The sequence below is a fragment of the Tasmannia lanceolata genome, unplaced genomic scaffold (genome assembly GCF_043159265.1).
Source record: "Tasmannia lanceolata isolate RefF3 unplaced genomic scaffold, GAP_Taslan_0.1 ptg000013l, whole genome shotgun sequence".
In the NCBI taxonomy this organism is placed as follows: Eukaryota; Viridiplantae; Streptophyta; class Magnoliopsida; order Canellales; family Winteraceae; genus Tasmannia; species Tasmannia lanceolata.
Genome location: NW_027518690.1, coordinates 43,369,500 through 43,384,582, shown reverse-complemented (window position 1 = coordinate 43,384,582; position 15,083 = coordinate 43,369,500). Strand labels below are relative to the sequence as shown.

The 15,083-nt window shown below is 39.9% G+C and overlaps 1 pseudogene across 1 annotated transcript; it reads left to right on the top strand.

Moving 5' to 3' along the window:
• The first annotated feature begins 857 nt into the window (after positions 1 to 857).
• LOC143890176 (polyphenol oxidase, chloroplastic-like) lies at positions 858 to 6,500 on the top strand (annotated as a pseudogene). The gene is made up of 2 exons (XR_013255136.1): positions 858 to 1,458; positions 5,073 to 6,500. The product of XR_013255136.1 is annotated as a polyphenol oxidase, chloroplastic-like (transcript).
• Positions 6,501 to 15,083: the final 8,583 nt, after the last annotated feature.

Genomic DNA, 15,083 nt, shown 5'->3' with positions numbered 1-15,083 from the left:
AGTGAAGGGTACATTATAGAAAGCTACATATCGGAGGGTTAGGATCATCTTTTGAAGATGAATTTAGGGGTCCAAACTGCTTCTGTTGGGCGATCCAAATAAATGGCTCTGATCTTCAAACAAAGTGGAGTCATTTTATTTTTTTTAAATATTCGCAACTACCCTTGGGTGTCATATACATAAAAGATGTATTCTGTAGTGTTTTGTGTGATGTTATATTAAATAGTGACTCTTTACAATGGTTTGCTTATTTTCCCCCTTGATCAGCCATGTCTTGTTCTGTTGTTTTTCTGTTTATGCTTTCTTATCTTGTAATCTGTTCAATTTGGGCTGTCCCACCTCGGGCTTCCCTTTCCATTCTAATATGATTCACCATTTCAAAAAAAAATAGGAGGTTGTAGGCTTGAAACTCATGTAGTTCAATTTTTTTTGTATCTGATGAGTTGTTAGTCAACTTGCCTTACAAGGAGTCGAGTTAACTCGGTCAAGGTGCCACAGGGAAAATTCTCTCACTATCACTAACTCACTCTGGAAGGAAAACTAGTCTTAGGCCCTGTTCATTTAAGATTATGTCAACCGATTGTGAGTACTAAACTGATTATTGTACTCAAATATAAAGGTCGTTTTGAGTTCAATAATCAGTTTGGCACTCACAATCGGTTGTCATAATCTTAAACGAACAGGGCTTAGTCTTAGAAGCCTTTGATGTCTCAATCAAAGAAGGATAATGGAGTTCTATTCTGATAGATTACGTTTCACCAAAACAAAAAGAATTTAGTGGCTTACCCAGATAAGATTATAGATAGATTGAGGTTGAATTCGGAACTCATTAACACAGTTGCCTATTTAAGTGGACACAAACTACAAACCCACTACAAACCTTCAAAAGAACAAAGACAAACCCACCATGTCTCTTTCTCTTCTCATCACCACCACCCATTCCTTTACCTTCTCTACAAAGAAGAACCCTTGTTTTCTTTTGAAGAGGCCTCAACCCTTGACCAACCATCATTATTCTTGCATTTGCAATAGAGGAGACGACCACATGAAAGAACCCCTTAGCAAGTATGAAAAATCTCTTAACCTAGACAGGAGAGATGTTCTTCTAGGGTTAGGGGGATTATACGGTGCAACCTTCAGCTCCCCCTCTAGCAATAATGCCAATGCCAAACCAGTGGGCCCACCTGACTTAGCCAACTGTGGGTCCGTGGACTTGCCGGCAGGTGCCATTCCAACAAATTGTTGCCCTCCCTACAATTCCCAAATCGTGGACTTCAAAATTCCACCTATTTCTTCACCAATTCGCCTAAGGCAAGCTGCACATCTTGTAGATGACGAGTATGTGGAGAAATACGCTAGGGCCGTGGGCCTTATGAAGAAGCTCGATCCATCTGATCCAAGGAGCTTTGGCAACAATCCAGTGTCCATTGCGCCTACTGCGATGGTGCTTATCATCAGGTAATCTATGTCACAAATATCTCCCACATTTTCAAAATATTGCGGCAATTTGATAAAATTGTAAAATCCCGATATTTTAAAATATATAGACATTTTCTTTTTAATAAATTACCTTGAAAATATCACCAAAATATTGTGATATTTTTACGATATTTATGGTTTTATATTTTTTCTTAAATTGATTTTTTTTTCCCCTGATATAAACCGCCAAAAATGAAAATTTTAATATATTCCGAGATTTTATGCATCTTAATAGTATTAGATAGTCAAGGTTGGGATGTAAGTAGACCTGGCAAACGGGTGGGTCCGGCCGGGTCAACCCGCGGGTGATGCGGGTGTGGGTCCACAGGTCGGGTGAGAAAATGACCCGCATTTTGGTGGGTCAAAATTTACGTGACCCGCGCGGCCCGCGGGTGGGCCGGGTCAACCAGGGTCACCCGCAAATATGCCGCAGTAATAATTATTTTGATTTGACAGCCTCTATTTTTCCCGTAATTCGTAATTTTAAAATTTTACAACCCTTTCTAGGTAATTTTTCATTCAAAACTTTATAATTTAGCTAATTTACTTTTTGTGGTGTAATGATTACTTTTTTACATTTTCTAGGAACATTTTAGCAACATTTGGATGAGCGCATCTTTGCATACACAAAGGCCACTTGCCGAGAAATTGCCAAAGGAGAAGCTTGATAGCAAATTCTAATAAAATAAAAATCACATTTAAATGTTATCAACACTACTGGGCACTCTCACTTTATGTATGGCCCACACCATAGGATGATCCAAACCGTCCATTAGTTGGGCCATAGCCTAAATAGGTTATGCTCCAAAAATCATTTCCATAGGATGATCATATCCCTCCAATCTGAATGTTAGAGGGTTGATCCTAACCCTCTATAGATCGGAGGGTTAGAATCAACCGATGGAAATAATTTTGGGGCATAACCTATTTAGGGTATGGCCCATCTAATGGACGGTTTGGAACTTTGGATAATCCTACGGTGCAGGACATACCGTACTTTTTATAAAGTGAGGAGTTACTCATAAAAAAACAAACAGCAGTGATGATAACATTCTCAAAAAGATAAAAAAAATACTGTAAAAATGCGGGTGCCCGCGGGTTGACCCGACCAGACCCATGTTTTTGCGGGTTGGGTCACCCGCGGGTTGGTTTTTGACGGGTCACGGAAACTTAGACCCGTGCCCGCAAATTTGAGGATGGGCCGGGTCGACCCGCGGGCACGGGTCACTTTTGCCAGGTCTAGATGTAAGATACCATTTGGCTGCATTTGGATTAATCCAGATTTGGATTCGACATCATATTCTGATTCCTCTTTAATTCGAGACTGAGGTGGAATTAGAATTCTTGGGTGGGAAACGGATTACAGGATTTTTATCTCCTCTAATTCCATTCTGGCTCAATTCCGCCCCATTGATTCCGTTCTTTTTCTTTTAAGTTTTAACCAAATGCCAGAATCATGATGAATGGGAATCAGATTCCAATTCCAACACCTGAATCGGCAATCCAAACACACCCTAGAGAATGAGAACACGGTTTTGGTGCATTAACTATAGACCTGGCAAACGGGCGGGGCGGGGCGGGTAGTTTTGACCCGGCCCGTACGGGTCCGGGTCAAACGGGCTGGGTCAAAATGACCCGGAAAATTTTAGGGGTCACTAAGTTGGATCCGGACCCAGCCCGTACGGGCCGGGTCGACCTGCGGGTCACCTGGATTTTTGACATATTTTTTAAGATTTTTTTATTTGTATAGGGTGGTGCAAACTGCAATAAATAATATTGGCAGAAGTACGATTTGTGAAAAGGTGGCTAGCAATAAATAATAATGGTACTAAGTTTTAAATGAGAAATTACGGGAAAATAGAACCAAAGTAGAAAAATTACCGCAAAAAAAGTGAAAGAATGTTCTAAAATATGACAATTACAGAAAAAAGAACGTAGAAAAACCAAAAGTTATGACAATGACGGAAAAAAATACATAGAAAAAGTAAAAGTTATGACAATTATGGAAAAAAGGTGCCATCGCGGGCACCCAAGGGTCCACCCTGCCCGGCCCAGTTTTGACGGGCTGGGTGGACCCGCGGGTCAATTTCAAACGGGTCATTGATTGGTGACCCGGACCCGTAATTTACGGGCGGGTCCAGGTCACTTTTTGCTAGGTCTAATTAACTATACGCTATCATTTTGCTATCATTTTGTATATGATGGAGTCAATCGTCCGAGCCATACCATTCCAAAGAATAATTATGGGGAAGATATATCTGCCTACTTTTCTACCCCGGCAACCCCCTCCAATGTATTTATGAGTTATGGCTATGGGTGTAAACGAGCCGAGCCGAGCTTGGCCAGGCTCGGCTCGGCTCGTTAAGCTCAAATACTAGGCTCGGGCTCGGCTCGGGCTCGAACCAGGCTCGGGCTCGGCTCGGCTCGGGCAGGCTCGGCCAGGCTCGCGAGCCGCTCACGAGCTTGGGTTTATCGAGTTTCGCATATGGCAAATGGTGGTAGCAAAAGGTAAAGGTTCGTAGCAAAAGTCAAAAAAAAGTAATCATTAGTTTGAAAAATGTAAAATAGCTGATTTATATTGTTTGAAATGAAAAATTACGAAGAACAGGTACTATGTTATGACAATTAATAAATAAATACTAAAAAATGATAAAAATTATGACAATTACGAAAAAAAATTAATTTTGAACCGTTTGATTTGCGGTGATGTTGACAGAACATACCTACCCTCACCTACCATCAGTACGTTATTTTTGCTTTTGCATATTATATTGACTTTACGAGCTTTAACGAGCTGAGCCGAGCCGAGCCTGGCATAACTCGGGCTCGGCTCGTTAAGCTTAACGAGCCGGCTCGGCTCGGCTCGTTAAGGATTCGAGCCGAGCTTTTTTCGAGCCGAGCTCGAGCGAGCCTCCGAGCCCGAGCCAAAATTGACACCCCTAGTTATGGCTACTCTTTTTACACTACAAGAGGTGGCCCCGGAAAGAAAAGGGAGTGAATATATCATTTCCTACAATTATGATGTAATCTTACTTGAAATTGAGGTAGATTTTCGATTTTGGGAAAAAGTTTTAATAAAACAAATGCTGGAAAACTCATTTTTCTTGGAAAAAATTTCTAGACAAAAACTTCCTTGAATCAAAATAGCCCCTCTTCAAGCAAATTTACCATCTAGAGGTGCACATTTAATAGATATTACAGTGCTATAAACTAAAAACATAATCTCCTCAACTATTACATCTATATAATTCAAAAATTTTACTTAATAGCTAATTAGAAAAGTGTAACAATGATTGCCATTATCAAAACAAGAGAGTACAGATATCATTTCCATTTCTTCCTAGTATTTTGTAAATGAGGAATGCTAGAGTTCTAGACTGAAGGGAGCCCTTGTGAAAATGAGATGAAAGGGCTCCATTGGCTGCGCGTCACTCTAAAATGTAAAATTCAACGAATATTAAATGCACTTTGGTGAGGCGCAGCTAATGGGACAGCACTTTCAACCCATTTTTTGCAAGGGCTCCCTTCGGTGTAGCATTCCTCTTTTCAATATACGCGTTTAAATGTTTAATCTTATGTTTTCCCAAACACAGGTGGGGTTCCCAGTGGAAATCGGCGTCCACAACTCATGGCTCTTTTTCCCCTGGCATCGCTATTTCTTGTACTTCCATGAACGGATCCTTGCAAAGTTACTAGGGGATGATACCTTTGCTCTTCCCTTTTGGAATTATGATTCGCCCGCCGGAATGAGCATACCTAGCATGTTTGTGAACCGCCCCGAACTCTTTGACAATCTTCGTGATGCCAAGCACCAGCCACTAGCATTAGTCGATCTTAATTACGATCTCGTTGACACAAATGTGACTAGAGAACAACTTATCACTAATAATCTCACTATCATGTATAGACAAGTTGTGTTGAGCAAGAGTGCCGAACTCTTTCTAGGTGCTCCCTATCGGGCCGGGGAAGATCCGGACCCTGGGGCAGGCTCATTTGAGAATGTACCTCACAATATCGTTCACGAATGGGTCGGTGACCGGGCCCAACCTAATAAAGAAAACATGGGGGCCTTCTACACGGCGGCCCGTGACCCAATTTTCTTCGCTCACCATGCCAATATTGATAGGATTTGGACGGTATGGAAGGGGTTAGAAGGGGTGAACCGGAAGGATTACACCGACCCTGATTGGTTAGATGTGGGCTTTCTCTTTTACGATGAGAATGCCATATTGGTTAGAGTGAAGGTCGCCGATTGCCTAGATATGAAGAAATTAGGGTATATTTATGAAGATGTTGATGTTCCATGGCTCAATGCTAAGCCCAAGGCACCAACCAAGAAAGGGTCGAGTGCTAAAAAGGCGGACGAGTTTGGGCCCATGCCACGAATACTAAGCTCCACCATTAGAGCTAAGGTTAAGAGGGATAAGATATCTAGAAGTAAGGAGGAGAAGGAGAGAGAGGAAGAGGTTATTGTTGTAGATGGGATTGAATTTAGGAGGGATGCGTTTGCAAAGTTTGATGTTTATATCAATGTGGATGATGAGAATGTTGGGGATCCGGGGTGTAGTGAGTTTGTTGGGAGTTTTGTGAATGTTCCCCATGGTCATTCTAAGAAGGATGAAGATGGAAATGTAATGAATATGAAGACTTTTCTTAGGCTAGGTATAACAGATTTGTTGGAAGATATTGGAGCAGATGGAGATGGAGATATCGAGGTTACTCTAGACCCAAGAACAGGAAATGGGGAAGAGTTAGCCATTGGAGGGCTTAAGATAGAATTTGGCTCATAAAGAGTCATACTTAGGAAGATATAATTAGGATACTATATATTGTGAAGAAAATGCCTTTCCAACCCCATTAGTTAATAAAAAGGACGAGAGGCTTCCTCCTGCCTTGTCAATGGGTAACCCTTTTTTTAATTATTTAAACAGCTTTTGAGATGAATGATTCGGAATTTGTAATCCAATGACTGAGAGTTCTCTTGAGTTCATACTACAATTCAATAAATTTATTTATGAGAACACTTACATTGAACTGTTCATCATATAGATATTCAGGAACCCTTTAAAAGAAGGGCAATGATAAATTCGCACCCCGTTTAGGATGATTTGCACCCCTTTTAACGTGAATTCTGGCAGACTTTAATGCTTTTTGATGTGCAAAACGGGTGCGAATCATCCTACAAGATGCGAATTTATCATCTCCCAAAAAGAAAAACACCAAATCGCACAACAACGAGGAGAAAAAAAACAAAAACAAAAACAACGCGTCTCTATAAAAGGCTCACAGGGGGTTTTCATTCCATCGCTAAGTTTAGCAAAAATAAATTAAAAAGAGAAAAAATGTTAAGGGTCGGAATTTTTGAAATCATAATTAACTGTTGTTTTTTAAATGAAAGAAAATTTGTCTTCTTTCATTTTATTTTTTTTAGAGAAAGTGCTATTTTTTACTTATTTTTTAGGATTCGTAGAACATCCCTTCATGTATTCGAAGGCATATCGAACCGAGGCCAACGTTGATCAACCCTCTGTTAGAGCAATTAGGGTTTAAGCAAGGATGCTTAAAGCATTACACCCAAGGTATCTAGTTTGGAATACCAAGTTTGTTGCCTCCAGCCCCTATATATAGAGATACACTAGGGTTAAGAGAGGTTAATGGGCTCCAGCCCAAATGGGCCCACTACACCTGGTCCATTACCTATTGGGCTTATATTAGAACATACATGGGTTATATTATATATACCCAACAATCTTCTCCTATGTTCTACATATAGCACAATCCAATAGATAGATAATGTGATGTCCAAACAAAATTATTGAAGCACTCATATCACCATATCAATAAAGATTTGTAATCCAATTGAAAACAATATACTTTAAAGAATAACCAAAAGTTTTAGAAATAATCCAAACTCAAACATAAGCAGTTTCATATGTAAGTGAACTATTTAATCAACGGAAAAGAAAATAATAGTTCCCAATGCGCTATAAGGATTCACTCATCAAGTAAGTCATCCTCATCAAGATCCAAATTGAGGCAATCTCCTCCATTTTCGCCAATTCCTGTAAATTATCAAATATGAATTTCATTAAAAAATGAATCCAATGATTTGTGTATTTTGCTAAAAGTATCTAGTTCTACGAGAAGAACTTAGTACAATTTCATAATGGCTGAAAAACAAATATTAATATCAATAAGCATCAATGTCAAGTTTCAATCAAGAACAAGACCTAAATAGTTTCTTTTACAAAGATCCATTCCATGTTTCCATTTGGAATGTTACAGGCATCATATCCAAATTGAGTTAAGCTGTATCATCAAGTTTGGAATGAAACAACCTTTCCCAAGAAGGACATGTCATCAAATGTGGAATGACATAAAGATAACTACTGTAAACATCATTGAAACATATCAAGTGCTTATCTTGGCCAAGATAGGGAGATTCGAAAAAAATTCAAAATAATAGGAATGTAGGTTAAGACACGTCTACACAGTCTTTAACCCCATCTCCCCGCAGTTTTGAATATTCGATCTTTGTTCAGTCCCTTCGTAAGAGCATCGGCCATATTATCCTTCGATCTCACATCAACCAAAGTGATAATACCTTGTTCTAGAAGATAATTCAGCGTGGCATGTTTCAGCCTGACATGTCTCCTCTTACCATTAAAGAGTGAGTTTTTCACAATCGTAATTGTAGCTTGATTATCACAGAACAAACTTAAAGAGTTAATCTTTAAATGGGTCAATGGAATGTCAAGGATCAGATCTATTATCCACTCTGCTTCATCTCCTGTAGAGGCTAAAGCATAAAGTTCTGATTCCATAGATGACAGAGCAATACAAGTCTGTCTTTTTGACTTCCATGCAACAGCGGCTCCACCCAGTGTAAAAACATAACCACTGGTAGATTTACTGTCTCCTAATTCTGAGTCCCATGATGCATCAGAATACCCTTCCAGGATAGGAGGATGGCCAGTATAACATAGAGCATATCCTTGAGTACCCTTAAGGTATCTCATCAGCCTCATAAGGGCATCCCAGTGCTCATGGCCAGGATTACTAGTGAAATGACTCAGCATGCCAACTGTAAAGGCTATGTCTGGTCTAGTGCAACTCATAGCATACATGAGACCACCAATCAGTTTAGAATAATCTAACTGATTCACACTGTCTCCTTCATTAGAGATCAGCTTCTTTGTATAATCAAATGGTGTCTCAATCGGTTTACACTCACTGTATCCCCATGTAGAAAGTAGTTTTTCAATATAATGGGCTTGGCTAAGAGTAATCCCTTTACTTTCAAAACTTACTTTCATACCAAGAATGGTGTCAACCACACCAAGATCTTCCATGTCGAATTCTTGAGCCAAAGTGGTTTTCACGTCACTCACTGCAGAGAGATCGAAACAAAGAATCAACATATCGTCTACATACAAACAAATAATCGCAACCTTATTCGACACAGAACGATAGTAAAGGCATTTATCTGAGTAACTGGTCTGAAAACCAAAGTTCTTTACTACCTTGTCAAATTTTTGATGCTTGTTTAAGACCATACAAAGATTTGTGTAACTTACAAACTCTGTTCTCGAAACCTTCCATGACAAACCCTTCAGGTTGGTTCATGTAGATTTTCTCTGTGAGGTCTCCATTAAGGAAAGCCGTTTTTACATCTATTTGATGCACAACATACTTCTCAATAGAAGCCAAAGCAAGAAGAATTCTTATCGTTGCCAAATGACAGACCGGTGAGTAAACATCAAAGTAGTCTATCCCACTGACTTGAGTATAGCCCTTAGCTACTAAACGTGCTTTATACGGAGCTATGGATCCGTCAGGATTAAGTTTCTTCTTCAAAATCCACTTACAGCCCACAGTCTTAGCCCCTTTTGACAAATCGACTAGCTGCCAAGTTTGATTTTGTAGCGGAGAGCTCATTTCATCATCAATGGCTTCTGCCCACAACAAAGAGTTCCTAGATCTCATCGCTTCCTTATAGGTTGATGGATCATTCTCTACATGGTAGGTCACAAAGTCCTCACCAAAGTTCTTGGGTACTCTATCTCTTGTAGAAACTCTTAAAGGTTCTGATGTAAAAATCAGTGTAGGACAGGTGTCAGAAGTATTCTGTTCAAACTCTACATGCGATTCTGTAACCATCTCAGTATCGCCAGGTAGGTTCAAACCATGATCTCTGAGAAATTTATTCTCAAAGAATACTGCATCTCTAGATTCTATAACCAAATTGGTAGATAGATCCAAAAACCGATCAGCAGCACTATCTTCTGCACCACCTAGATAGACACAAGTGTTTGTGCGAGGTCCTACCTTAGGTCTCCTAGGGTCTTGTATCCTCACATAAGCAATACAGGCCCAAGTCTTAAGAGTGTCATATCTACAAGGATGTTTATGCCATAACTCATAAGGAGTAGTGGTCAACTTAGAGTGGTGTACTCTATTCAGGATGTGATTTGCAGTTAAAACTGCTTCTCCCCAATAGCTAGTAGGCATGACAGCTGTCAATAACATAGAGTTTAACATTTCAGTTAACGTCCGGTTCTTACGTTCAGCTATGCCATTAGATTGAGGTGAGTAAGGAGCAGTAGTTTCAAGTATTATGCCCTGAGAGGCACAGAATTCCTTGAACTCTGTCAAAGTGTATTTTCCTCCTCTATCACTCCTAAATCGCTTAATTTTTAAGTTCAATTGATTTTCAACACGATTCTTGAAAATTTTAAATTTATCAAAAGCTTCATCTTTCGATTTGAGGAGATAAATATGACAAAATCTAGAAAAATCGTCTATAAAAGTGATTAAATACTTCCGACCACCTTGAGTAGTAAAACTTTTAAAGTCACAGAGGTCAGAATGTATTAACTCAAGAAGGTGTGTGCTCCTAGAAACCGAACGAAAGGATTTTCTAGTGATCTTGGTTTGTGCACACACTTCACACCTGTCAAATCTAATCGATGTATCTAAAGGTATATTATAAGTGTTAGCAAGTTTTACCATTTTTCTATAGTTCACATGTCCCAATCTAGTGTGTAACAACTTAGGATCAATCAAAGTGGAACTAACCTGACTAACGGTTTCATTTGCTAAACTCAGTCTATACATACCATCGATTAAGAAAGCACAGCCAAAATAATAAGAGTTAACAGTTAAAGTTACTCTACCACCCAAAAAAGATGAACACATGCCAGCATTGTCTAAAAGACTAATAGAAATTAAATTCTTTTGAATAGCAGGAACTACTTTAACATTTTTTAAAGTTAGTATTTTACCTGAAGAAAGGACCAGGTTCGCAGTTCCAGTGTGAGTCACCTCTGCCTCAGCTCCACTAGCCACTGTAACGGTCTCTCTCACGCCAACAGCATCCGTAAGTAGTTTCTTCGAGTTGCAAACATGGCAGGTGGCTCCTGTATCTAACCACCAAGCTGAAGAAGTACTGGCCTTACCATTGCCTAACATGGCAATAAAATTCTTAGGCGCAGCACTGCCCACCATTATATGAGCTTCCTTTTGTGGTGTATCAGATTTGGGCTTCTTAGGTTGTTTACACTCTGCAGCAAAGTGACCCCATTTCCCACAGTTGTGGCACTTGCCCTTCTTTTTCTGAAAGATAGTCTTTTTGGCCTCCAACTTGGGATGTTCACTTTTAGGTGACTTGGATTTCCGAGGAAATTTCTTGGGATATATTACCGCGTTAGCAGCTGATTGTTGCTGTCTAACCATCTCCAAGTTATTCCTAGCTCGATTCTCATCTTCGATTCGAATGAATCGTTTGAGATCATCCAGTCCCACTTGCACCTTTTTCCGATACATTTCGGTTTTAAAAGAATGCCATGCAGATGGTAACTTATATATAATTGCACCCACAAGAAACGAATCACAGATAGCTATTTTTTCATTATGCAACTTAGATCTCAAATTCTTTAGATCATTCACTTGAGGAGTGATTTCTTTGTCCTCTTGAAACTTGAAATCCATGAATTTGTCCACAAGATGGGTCTTGGACAATTCCTTATCCTTCTTGAATTGAGCATCTAAGTTGTCCCATATTGCTTTAGCAGTGTTAAATTTACTATAGGTTTCTACAAGACGATCTGAAAGACAATTCAACAAGTAGTCTTTGCAGAAATCCTCATCTCTAAGCCATTGAGATTCATCAACTTCTTCATCCGTCTCAGCAAAGGTACTCAAAACGGTGTAAAAACAATTCATATATTTTAGACCGAATTGAGTCTTTCGCTTCCAAGAGTTAAACTCAGACCCACCAAAGGATTGAAGTTTGACCATCTCAAAAGGCATAGAATTCTTTTCCATTGTATTTTTAGAGGAAAATAAAAAAAATTGGAAAGAGTGCACCTGGATGGGAGATGCAGAACCAAATCCAAGAAAGCAGAGAACTATTTCCAAGTTGAGCTCCAAGAACCAAATCAAAGCCGAGTCCAAGAGCCGATTCAAACCGACGGCAAGATTAGCCAATGGACCCGAAACGATTACCAAAGTAATCAGCCCCAAATGAGGGTTACGCTCCAAACTACCACCAAAGTAATCTATCAATGGGCTTTCCTCCAAGGGGGTTTCTACGATGGGATTTAGCCACAAAAATTTGATTCGGCAATGGACGTTTTCCAAAAATTGGAATCGGCAATCACGCCCAACAATTGCACCGACCAATACTCCGTCACTATCAGAAAATAGGAACAAGTGGGTTTCGGCCAACAAAATCTCCTCCCAAAAGAAGTCTCGGCTCTCTGTTTTTAATAACAAGAGAGGGTAGGGACGGTGGGTTTGCTTGGGAGGAAAGAGACAAAACTTTATTTGGGGGGAGAGAGAGGATAATACCCTGTCGTGAGAACCACCCAACCCAAAATCAGCAAGTCCTTTATATTCATGGATGCTAAACAAAAACGATTGCTTGTTGGGCGAGAGAGTGACAGACGGCACTTTACTGTTGAAGAAATCCCAACGATTGCTTAAACTCGTTGCCACCAAAGAATTCCAACAATGGATTAAACAACCACGAGCGGCAGAAACATCTTCTTTTGTGGGCGTATGAGTTGAAAAAGAGCAAAATCAGCCATCACGATGGGACGATTCAAAAATTAGGGTTTTCCAAACTAGATACCTTGGGTGTAATGCTTTAAGATTGTTAGAGCAATTAGGGTTTAAGCAAGGATGCTTAAAGCATTACACCCAAGGTATCTAGTTTGGAATACCAAGTTTGTTGCCTCCAGCCCCTATATATAGAGATACACTAGGGTTAAGAGAGGTTAATGGGCTCCAGCCCAAATGGGCCCACTACACCTGGTCCATTACCTATTGGGCTTATATTAGAACATACATGGGTTATATTATATATACCCAACACCCTCCACTTGTTGATCGTCCTCTCTGCTATGCCACCTCGGTTCTGAGATTCCATCATAAACTGTGATGCATTCTAAAGAAAACATCCCCTCACGAAATTCAATTCTCTAATACGTATCTTTTTTTTCTAGACCAAAAAAAATAAAAAAATAAATGTGTTCCCACCCCTTCACAACTCTACCCATCAAAAAAAATTAGAATAAATTTGAAGAGGTGGTCTAAGCTCCACCTTGCCATAGGGGTGCAACTCGGATCGGGTTGGATTGGGTTGAGGCCAACCCTAGCCCAACTCGTGATAGCATTCCCTCAACCCTAACCAGACCCAACCCGAGCCTCGGGCTGCGGATGGTCTACGCTAGCCCAACCACCACTAAATCTCTCAGCCCTAACCCAACCTATCTAACCTGAAATCAGGTCAGGTTGGGTTTGGGTTCACGTAGGGCCAAACAGAAAAATACAAGAAAAAAACATAATCCAAAGAAAATCTTGATAAAATTAGAGAATGGTGGTCGGGTTCGGTTCGGGTCGGGTCGGGTTGCTAAGGCCTCGACCCTAACCAAACTCGAAATTAGTTTGGCTTTTCCCAAGCCAAAATTAGGTTGAACCCATGGGGTTCGGGTTGAGCCCGACCCAAGTTGCACCCCAACCTTGCCATGTGTTGGAAATTTTAAAGGTTTGAAAAGGTCAAAATGCATTTTTGCCTTGTCTTTAAAATTTAGAAGAAAAGATTCAAAATTTAGTTTCCCTCTTATTTCAAAAGCTAGTGACTTTTGAGTGCTTTTTTGGGGACTTGAACCCAAGACCTAGGAGTGCATGTGCTTGTTGTGTTCTCTAAACCAAAGGCAAAATAATAGTCCCACATTGCTTTGGAAGAAAATGCTTCTCATCCATATAAGATGGAAAGTTGAAGAAAAGCTTGGGCCTTTAAGGGGCTTTAGAATTTGTTGGATCCTAGGCTTTTAGAAGAGCACAAGCCCATGTGTAAAAAACACGCTCGCGCACGCCGGACCGGGCCCGGGGTCCGAGTTTAAATGTAAAGGTTCTTTTTTGTGCCCAAAACGGTTTCCATTTTACCCCATTAATTGTTAAACGTTTATTTTAACCCATTAATTGCTAAACATTTTTTTTATATTGGCACCCCAAACGGTTGTGATAATAACACCTATTAAAGTTGCAAAACCGTTTCATCTCCAACGGTCACAAATATGAATGTTGGGAGAGAAACGTTTTATGAAATTAATGGTGGCTTTTCATTTCCCAACAACCACATTCGTGGTTCTATATAAAGGGTAAGAAACAGCATTGCCAAGAGACAATTCTGTACATAGAAGATCTTTGGACAGACGTTTGGGGTAGTTTTTGCCAACAGAAAAAGAAAAGAGATTTACACAGAAAAATGGTTCTTTTTTCTGGTATTGCTTCATCTCATTCCTTCCGTGTCTGAGCATAGTTTTAAGGTGGTTCTGGGTGGACCAGTCAGCGAGTGCACGTGGACTGGAGCCAAATCTGGCTGTTTTATCTTGGAGCGTCGATTCGCGGATCCCGGTTGCACCGGTAGGGTGCGGATACGATTCTTAAGAAAAGTGACCATGTGGCACGACTCAGCCTTCTCTCTTCGAATCTGGTTTTTTCCAAACGGTTTTTCATCAAAAGAGATAAGTGCAATATGTTTTCCATGTTATATTTCAATTATGGATTTTTGGCTTTGAGTTGCACTGTTTTGAGGTCGAGTAACATGTTTTCAGTTCAAGTAACCTGTTTCGGGTTCGAAAAACTCATTTTCACTTCGATTTTCTATTTTTGGGTTCGACTAAGCCAAATATCATTTCTTCATTATTTGTTTATAAGATCTATAGAAATCTGATCCGTCCATTTTATCCAACAATCTTAAGAACCATAATATTTGGGCTTGTTAAGATATGGATTTTTCCAACACCATGCCGTAGTTTCATTTGCCATTGAAATTTGACAATTGAAAATGTGAAAGGATGAACTAAAAAAGAAAGGCAATAATTTCCCGTAAAGGCAATAATCCGTGGGAACACATGCAGTCCGTGGGATCAAGTGTTCCCGGTGGGAAATGATATATTCGCCCCATCTTTTTACTTGGGACAGCCCCATCTAGTACAGCACTATAAATACACTACAGGGGCTGTCACAAGTAAAAAGAAGCGACCAATATATCACTTCCCAATAATTTTCACTCGTTTGTTTGCCAATGGCATTCC